Below are 9,939 nucleotides of genomic sequence, written 5' to 3' on the forward strand. Positions count from 1 at the left end.
TAGTGGCTCATCTTTTAGTTTCCCACAAATTTAAGTGACTCAAATAAGTGTAATGAAATGATTTTCTATTAGTGTTTCATGATTCATAGCTATGTTGGAGTCCTTGATTATGCTTGTAATGCAGAGCTAGAACAATGCTTGATTATGGTGGATTGTTAGTTATCGGTTTTCCCCTCACATTTGACATGTTTACATAGAAGTAATTTCCTTAAATTAAATGTTTCTTGTGGGTAATGTTGTGTAAGTGGAATTTATATGTTAATTGGAGCTTTGTAGCTCCTTATGTATCCAATGATGTGAATGGAATTTACTAAGCTAGTGGTGGGATAAAACAATTGTAAGTATTTCACTATTTTGAATGAGAAGACTTGATAGTTCTTCCTTGTTTGAGGGCACATTTTTCCTCTAGAGATAAGCTAGGATATAATCTTCCTATCTGTAAGTGTTCTAAAGTGGGAAGTTGAGGTTCCAATCCTAAAGGAATGAGAAGAAGCTTATTCAACTAGGAGAAGTTGTAGATTTATCCTTAGCCATCTTTTTTTCCTTCTTGGTGAAGTTACTTGGTGGAAGGTAGTGCTTTGGATGCCTTTAGAGGTTGTTGAAGATTTTTAAGTTTTAAAGGTTTTATAAGCAAGTCATTTCCTTGATGGAGTTAGTTTCAAACTTTTGAAACAAGCCTAAGAATCCTTTTGGGAGTCTTCAAAATTTGGGGTTGGAAGTCTTCAACGTCAACACTTGGTCACATGGTCTGATAGTAGCCATGAACAAGATCCTAGCTTAAAAGGGGGTTATCATGCCTTCAATCGTTGGGCTATCGGGCCCCAAGTGTCAAAAGTATAAAAAATTCGAGGATTGATACCTTTCAATTTGGGAATTGTTTGGTGGAAGTGTTGGAATTTGGGGGATTGGAGTCCTTGGCTTCAACCTTTGGTCACATGGTACGATAAGAGTCGTGTCTAGGAGCCTAGCTGAAATGGGCTATTGGGTATTTGACAGGATTATGGACCATATTGTTGGGTATCAAGTGTTAGGATATCAAGCTTTTGAAGTTCAAGTATCGAGAGGTCAAGACCCACCTATCAAGATTTCTTCTCAATACTAATGACACCTAATAAAATAATCTATGTGGCATGTTGATGCGGTATTGACATGGTGTGGTGATGTGTAATGATGATGTGGCACTATGCAAGTCCTTAATGATGTAGCATGTTGGTGAGGCACTAATGTGGTACGATGGCATGGATCAAAGTGTAGAGTGGAATTGAGGTGGTAGCCAAGGCATAGGTGACATGGCTATTGGATAGTGGGATGTCAAACTATTTGATGTAAAGTAACATTTGATCAATACACAAAACAAATCCTCAATACTAACAGAGACTAACAATATTTTCAGTTAATGGAATTATACTTGTTGACTAATGTTTGTTGATTGAGTTAGGGAAAGGGGTTGTGAGTGGAGTTCGATGTTTTATTGGTGGGATAGGGGGTTCAATAACTCAAGAACTTGAGTGTTAACAAGGAAGAAGAATTGTGGCAGTCTATTGGTCCTGTGGTTTATTGAATGTCAAGAGGTTAGGTGTTGAGGTATTAGGCGAACATGACATGTGTGACATTCGATACTGATGGATTGCAACATGTTTGTTAATTATCAATGATTGTGGTGTATTGGGATATTGGATATTGACTATCAGAGTATTGGGTGTCAGGTATTGGGAGCTTGGGATTGTTATTAGACTTTCCTCCAAATACTATCGAGCTTGATAAGGATCCTGATGTGGCATGCCAGGTAGTAGTTGACATGGTGAAATGATGTGCACGAGGGCCACTGTTGAAATATGTAACTAGGTCCGGTCTTCATAATGGAATATGTAATCGTGATTTTATGTATTTAATCAAAAGAGAAAAATAAATTTATTATTTGTGTTCTTGAGGCATGGATTTCATGCTCAAGGAAAATTTATTTTTAGCTCAAGCACCCATTGAGTGCTTCTAGGTTTGTCATAAAGTAAATTGAGTCATTTCCATGTATTGAAGACCCATTTGGGCATGTTCATATTGTTATGAAAAAAATATTGAGTCAAAATAGAGTCAAAAGACCCTCCAAGACCTCATCATGGCACAAAGACCAAGTTGGCCTACATGAAGGGACGAGTCAACCTCAAGATAACAATTCATACCCCTCACAAGCCTACAAATAAGGAGGAATTCGACCTCATTTGTACACACACTCAATCAAGTTCGATCTCCTCAAGATAGAAGCTGGAAAATGACGACGAAGAAGAAGAAGATCAAGATTGAAGTTTTTGGGCCTCTCTCTCTCTCTCTCTCATTAGGGTTTCCACAGTTTTTGGGTTAGACGAAATTTTGAAGTTGCGTCGAAGTTGTGAAGTTGCAAGGTCGAAGCTATAAAGTTGCAAGGTCGAAGTTGGGAAACTGCAAGGTTGAAGTTGCGAAGCTATGAGGTCAAAGTTGTGAAGCTGCCTCTAGATCGAAGTTGTGAAGTTGCTAGGTAGAAACTGTTAAAGTTGCATCAAGGTCGAAGTTCCTGAAGTTGCTAGGTTGAAGTTGCAGAAATTGTTGTTGGGGTCGAAGTTGTTAGAGAAGTTGTTGGAAGGTCGAAGTTTGTTGCTGGAAGATGTGTAAGGAAAGCTCATCAAGAAGGAAGGACGACTTGGGCTTGGAGGGTCTTATTCAAGGTTCATAGGTATTGGAATTCGTCAATTGAAGCTATATAAGAAGAGAAGGATTCTAGTGGTTTTTCCTCTCAATTGGAGAGGTTTTGGCCCTGGCTGATCGCCTATATCTTGTGTCCTATTGTCTCATTGTTCTTTATGATTTGGTAGTTTTTTGATGATAGAGAACACTAATATTAATAAAGTAAAGAATAATTTAATCAAGTAAAGTAAAAATACATCACAAGCAGTTATCAAAGTAAGAGAAATCACCTACACTTGTTGCCCCCTCGATTTCTCAACAACCACCACCTCCCAGTGATGTGGAATTATATGTCAGTGACATGTGGCCAAAGGGACTACCATGTGTCTGTGACATGGCTCTTGGAAGACAATTTTTTGTAATGGGACATCACTTTGTGTCCAAAATTCAAATTTGGATGAAATTCATATCAGTGAAATGTTCTCGATGACTAGTAGACAATCGTAATCCTAGAAATTTGTTTTGAGGAGGTTAAAGTAAGAGGAATTTTGATAACCCCATCTCCATAAAGTAACCTTGGACATTAGGACATACCCCACAACCTTAATTAGGCACTAAGGGGTTGGATGTGTTACAACAATAAATGAAATATTTTCTATGGTTTACTTCTTACATATATATATATATTGATTGGTTTTTCAAAATATAAATTAATAAAGAAAAATAAGAATTTTGTAAAAAAATAGTTGGTTGATGGATTAGGATTTAAGTGCTTTATCTCCACTAAGGCTATTGGGGTCAATATGAATGCCACTCTTAAGTTGGTTATTCAATGCTTGTGGATTAGGGCAAAGAATTAGAATCCTAGAAGTTAGAGTACCTCATTGTCTAATCAAGACAAGTTATCAATCAAAGACCTACTAAAATGGATCCTTCGAGGGGAAAGCCTGCAACCATAAAATCAAACACCTTTTGATGAAACTCAGGGTATATCCTAATAGGGAGTTTTAATCCTTACTTCACACAAACAAAAGAGAAGTGAGAGATTTTACCTACACATCTGCTTCCAACTGACAAAGTTGTTCTTCAAATGGATCAATATTTACTAACCTTGTAAAAAAGTCTTGAATTAATCATGAAATTGTTTTTGAATAATATGTGGAATATCCAAAAAAGAGAAACTCCAAAGCCAACATCAAATCTTCATGAAAATAATTATATTGTGGCTAAATGATCTCAATAGTTCACAATGATTTGGGAGGAGAGTGAGCTTTCTATTTATAGATAAAGCTCTCAACATCTCTCCCCTTTCTACTCCTAATAATGTAAACATTGAAACGGGAACTATAAACTCAAAACGAGAACTTTGGCAAAAAAAACCCCAAAAGAACATCAAAAACAGTGCTAAAAACGAAAAGTGTGTATACTGGAACGATGATTTTTTTAGGGTCAATTTTGAACATAAAAATGGCAATGAAAATGAACTTTTCGTGCAAAAAACACCCTGAAAACGAAAAAGTGTTGATACTGAAACGATGGTTTTTTTTTTAAGGTCAATTTTCAACATTTTTAAAAAATGATAGTAAAACCGAATTTTTATGTGCAAAAAAATAGCTGTTTATGAGGAAAAAAACACACTAATGTTTTTGGTAGAATAACATTTTTCTTTCATAAGTATAAATTCAACATGTTTTCAACCATAACATTCTAGCTAAAAAAAAAAAAAAAAAAAAATGGAATTTTTTCAACCATAAAATTAAAAAACCATGACATTATGAACAAATTACATGACTAAATTAATCAAAATGTCATTATTTGTATATTGAATGAAACATACATTATATCTCTAATTTAATGTTGCATTGTAGATATTCTAAACAATAAAAATTATCATAATTAAGACATATAATCCAACAACATAAAAATAACTCATAACTTCTTATTTAACACCATATGGAAATCAAAATTTTTATTTCAAGATACGATGCAAGCATCAGTTATATAAGTTGTCTTAGACAATTATTCAAAATCACTCATATTTTCTTGCACACCATCAGAATTCACATCTTCAGATGAATGACTGCATGCTGACGAAGATGTTCCATATTCGTTTCTTTCATCAACTAGTGCCCCATCTGAGTCCACATGCATGCCCACCATTTCAAGTTTCAAAATTCTTCTAGATCTATGACTGGTTTCAACAGACTCCCATCTCAACATTGTTCCTTCTGGTAACAACCTTCTCAGATTCTCTACCATCTTGAAGTGAAGAGTTCATCTCTTTGTTAAATTGAAGTCATAAACAAGTATGTCAACATCCTCCAATTTTAAGAGGTTTGTGCGATGGCGATTTATATTTGTACCCTTTTCTTTTTCTCTTTCTGCCATTTTTTTGTCAACTACCATCTCTGGCTTATACACACCATTGAATGGGTGTGTATTTGTGGCATACCAATGTACTTCAACATCTGTGACATCCTCATTTTCTGTAAAGACCTTTATAACCTTAGCAACCCAGAATGGATAGCCATTGGGATCTCCATCTGCTAGCACTGCAATCATGCAACCCTCCTTAATATCATGTACTGAACCCCTGTAAAGGTCTTCCATGGCTTCACGTTGTGCATGAGATCTTTTGGAACGAGTATACATCTCTCTTTCCTTTGCCTGTGAAGAATTAATAATACCTTGATATTGTTGATGTTCAACAATGTTTATTTCTCATGTTCATTTGACACATTTTGTGGCCAAATAAATGGATTTTTCAAAGGTATATCTTCATTTGTTGTTGTTGAAATGATATCGCTTTGATTATTGAAAAATGACTCCCGCCAAACTGAATCAGCAATGTCAAAGTACTCATATGTATGTCTAATACATTTTTTAATTTCTTCTAGGCAATCAGAATAATTTATATCTCTATTCTGTCTGCGTGCATTATGAACTTCACCAATTGATTGTAATAACAATATTTTTGATGCAAATATTGGATGATCTGGAATGAACTTCAAAAATTCCAAACCTGATGACAGTGCCCATTCTGTAGTATTTGAATACTTCTTGCCCCATATTAGTGTTTTCCCATCAATTTTTTTGATACGAAATTGATGTTGGAAGCTAATGTCATTAAGTTGTTCAATGCATTTCTCCTCACCATGCGATCCCAGAATAAACCTTCGCATGTCAACAGTTTCTTCCAACACATCAAAAGTAGGCTCTGGCATGTATGATTTCTTAATACATTCAATTAATGATGGCAAGCTCCCAACTTCCTTCCTCCTCAATGTGACTGAAAAACGACTGAACATCTGATCAATATGGTCATGAGTGTGCCCAACAAGAAGGAAACCAACCTTTACCTTCTGAAAAATTCTCAATTCAACAAGCATGTTTAAATATCTAAAAACAACCTGATTTTTGTTTTCACGACAAGTGTTGTCCAATTGTAGATACAAAACTTTAGGAAGATTACCAGACCAATGAGAAAGCACATCATGAATTATGGTTATTGTCAAATTTGCATCATTATGAATATTTGGAACTGTGAAGTACACCCTTGGTAACATTTTCCCATTGAAGACCATACAATCGACCAAGTGATACTGAATAAAATTTTCCTCTTGTAAATTTTTTGGTGTGCGAACAAAATATGGTAAAAGTGTTTTCTTCTGGTCCATACATCAATTATCAAACCCAAATATTTATTTGGATTATCGTAACACTTCTTTCGATGTTTGTACAACTTTTTCCGTTCATTTGTTTGTTGTTTGGGATGCTCCTGAAGTTCTTTGACAATTGAATCTACACAACATAAAAGAAAGCCATTAAGAAATATGTTTTCATAGTTGATGACTATACAATTTTAAAAGTTAAAGTTATGAATGCTTACCTCTTTCTGACCCTTCACATTTGTCCCTTTTTATTTAAAAGAAGCACATGTACTGCAAATCCCCATCCTTGTCTTCTTAGAAATACAGACATTGTTGAATTCTTTCTTCCATACCTTTACAAAATATTGATATGTAATTAACCGACCATGTCCCTCAGCACCTTTTGCATATTCTTTGTATAAGTTGTAGATTTCTTGTCTTGAAAAATTATCTGGAATATGTATTGTCTCTCTATTTGGCATACACTCTCCATGCTTTGAAAAGAAATATTTCATCCATGACATTGCAGTATTTGATAATGGCCCAAATTGTCGTTTATGACGTACTTCTGAATAAAATGTGGGATCCTTTTCCAAATTTTCTTGGATTCTCGAGAGACAAAAATTCCCCATCGAATGAAACATTTTGAAAGCCTTTCTACAGATAAATAAAGACCCAATATGATAATCATAACCTGACAATGTAGATTGCATGCACCCAACTAAATATGAATTTTGCATGCTTTTATTCATTGACAAATATCTCTTCCTTTTCTCTAATGCAAATTTGAAATCCATATGTTTCAAGCAATATTTTTGACAACATTCACTTGAAATGAGAGCATTGATAGAACTTCTTCTCGTCAGATATTCTGCTCTACCCCTTGTATAACTAGAACATCTTGCATTGATACGAAAAGGTCTGCTCCTACTCCTCGATACAATATTTCTTGGCAACATCTCCATCATTGGATCATCATTTGTATAAGCATTTTCATCATCATTATGAGGAATGTTATCCACACTATGATCAGCTGTGCTTTTCAAATACTGACTTGGAGGATATTCTTCATCTTTCCCTTCTTCAGTGCTACTGTCATAGTCCTTAGAATTGGGACTAAATGGAAAATTTGACTCGATGTTTATTGGATATTCTTCCTCATGTGCATTGCCAGTGTTGCTCTCATAGTCCATAGAATTAAGACTATGTCGAAAATGTGACTGTTTACTTACTGAAAATGCTACATCCTGTCCTTTGTCACTGCTACTCTTATAGTCATTAGGATTAGGACTAAGTGCTTCATCCTGTCCTTCATCACTACTTCTCTCATAGTCCATAGGATTAGGACTAAGAGGACACCATGACACTCCATTCTTTTGAAACTTTTCATCGTGCTCTTCATCGCTACTGCTCTCATAGTCCATTGGATTAAGACTAAGTAGACACCGTGACACTCCATTCTTTTGAAATTTGTCATCATGCTCTTCATCACTGTTGCTCTCATAGTCCATTGGATTAGGACTAAGAGGACACTATGACACTCCATTCTTTTGAAATTTTTCATCATGCTCTTCATCACTGCTGCTCTCATAGTCCATAGGATTAGGACTAAGTGGACACTGTGACACTTCATTCTTTTGAAATTCTTCATCACTGCTGCTTTCATAATCCATAGGATTAGGACTAAATGGACATTGTGACACTCTATTTAGTTGAAATTTTTCATCACTGTTGCTCTCATAGTCCATTGGATTAGGACTAATAGGACACCGTGACACTCCATTCTTTTGAAATTTTTCATCATGCTCTTCATCACTGCTGCTCTCATAGTCCATAGGATTAGGACTAAGTGGACACCGTGACACTCCATTCTTTTGAAATTCGCCTTCATTCTCTTCATCAATGTTGCTCTCATAGTCCATAGGATTAGGAATAAGAGGACACCATGGCACTCCATTCTTTTGAAATTCGTCAACATGCTTTCATCACTGCTACTCTCATAGTCCATAGGATTAGGACTAAGAGGACATCGTGACACTCCATTCTTTTGAAATTTTTCATTATGCTCTTCATCATTGTTGCTCTCATAGTCCTTAGGATTAGGACTAAGTGGACACGGTGACACTCCATTCTTTTGAAATTCGTCATCATGCTCTTCATCATTGTTGCTCTCATAGTCCACAGGATTAGGACTAAGTGGACATTGTGACACTCCATTCTTTTGAAATTTTTCATCATGCTCTTCATCATTGTTGCTCTCATAGTCCTTAGGATTAGGACTAAGTGGACACCGTGACAGTCCATTCTTTTGAAATTCGTCATCATGCTCTTCATCATTTCTGCTCTCATAGTCCATAGAATCAGGACTAAGTGGACACTGTGACACTCCATTCTTTTGAAATTCGTCATCATGCTCTTCATCATTGCTGCTCTCATAGTCCATAGGATTAGGACTAAGAGGACACCGTGACACTCCATTCTTTCGAAATTTTTCATTATGCTCTTCATCATTGTTGCTCTCATAGTCCTTAGGATTATGACTAATTGGATACTGTGACACTCCATTCTTTTGAAATTCATCATCATGCTCTTTATCATTGCTGCTCTCATAGTCCATAGGATTAGGACTAAGTGGACACCATAACACTCCATTCTTTTGAAATTTGTCATCATTCTCTTCATCACTGTTACTCTCATAGTCCATAGGATTAGGACTAAGTGGACATTGTGACACTCCATTCTTTTGAAATTATTCGGCATGCTCCTCATCATTGTTTCTCTCATAATCCTTAGGATTAAGACTAAGTGGAAACTGTGACTCTTTATTTATTTGAAATTCTTCATCCCCTCTTTCATCAATGTTGCTCCCATAGTCCTTAGGATTAGGACTAAGTGGAAGAATTGACTTTCTATTCATAGTGGAATAATTTCCATTATATTCATCAATATGATTAGAGTTATTACATGACGAAGATGTTGATGCTTTACAAAGCGAAAAATCACTATGAGAAGAATCCATCCCTTTCAAATAAAAGAGGTTGAATGATACAAATGCACTCTCCTAAAGATATTATATAGCTTAGAGAATGAAATTTTCCCTCCAAAAATTTTGTTTCATGTATTTCCCTTCATTATTTTATTCTACAATTTATTGAAAAATTTTAACTAAATTTTTTTATGAAATAAATCTTTAAATTTAAAATTGTAAACTAAAACTTTTACCTAAATTATTTTAATAGTTAAACTATATAATGTTTACTAAACAATTGAATGTTTCTTTTAATTTTTATAATATTTTCTAAAACAAATTAATCTCACATTCACCGCGCTGTAAAACAATTCCATAATATTCGCTTTATCATAGTTTCCTATATCGCCATAACAAAATTAACATGTTAAATTTTTTTTAAAGCAAATTAATCCAACATTAACCGTATGGTGAAACATCTTCGTAATTTCACCTATATAATAAATTTCATTATCACTATTACTCACATCACATCAAGGTTTTCCGAGGTTCATTAAAAGAATTGGAGTGAATTTGTGGAGCATCTACATTGATATCAACATCCACGGTGGATTCTCGCATTTGAAAGGTTAGTTAATTTTTTTGCTTTGCAAATTTTAAAATTAA

The sequence above is a fragment of the Pinus tabuliformis genome, chromosome 4_2 (assembly GCF_031772625.1).
Source record: "Pinus tabuliformis cultivar Carrire ecotype Pingquan chromosome 4_2, CPIR1, whole genome shotgun sequence".
In the NCBI taxonomy this organism is placed as follows: domain Eukaryota; kingdom Viridiplantae; phylum Streptophyta; class Pinopsida; order Pinales; family Pinaceae; genus Pinus; species Pinus tabuliformis.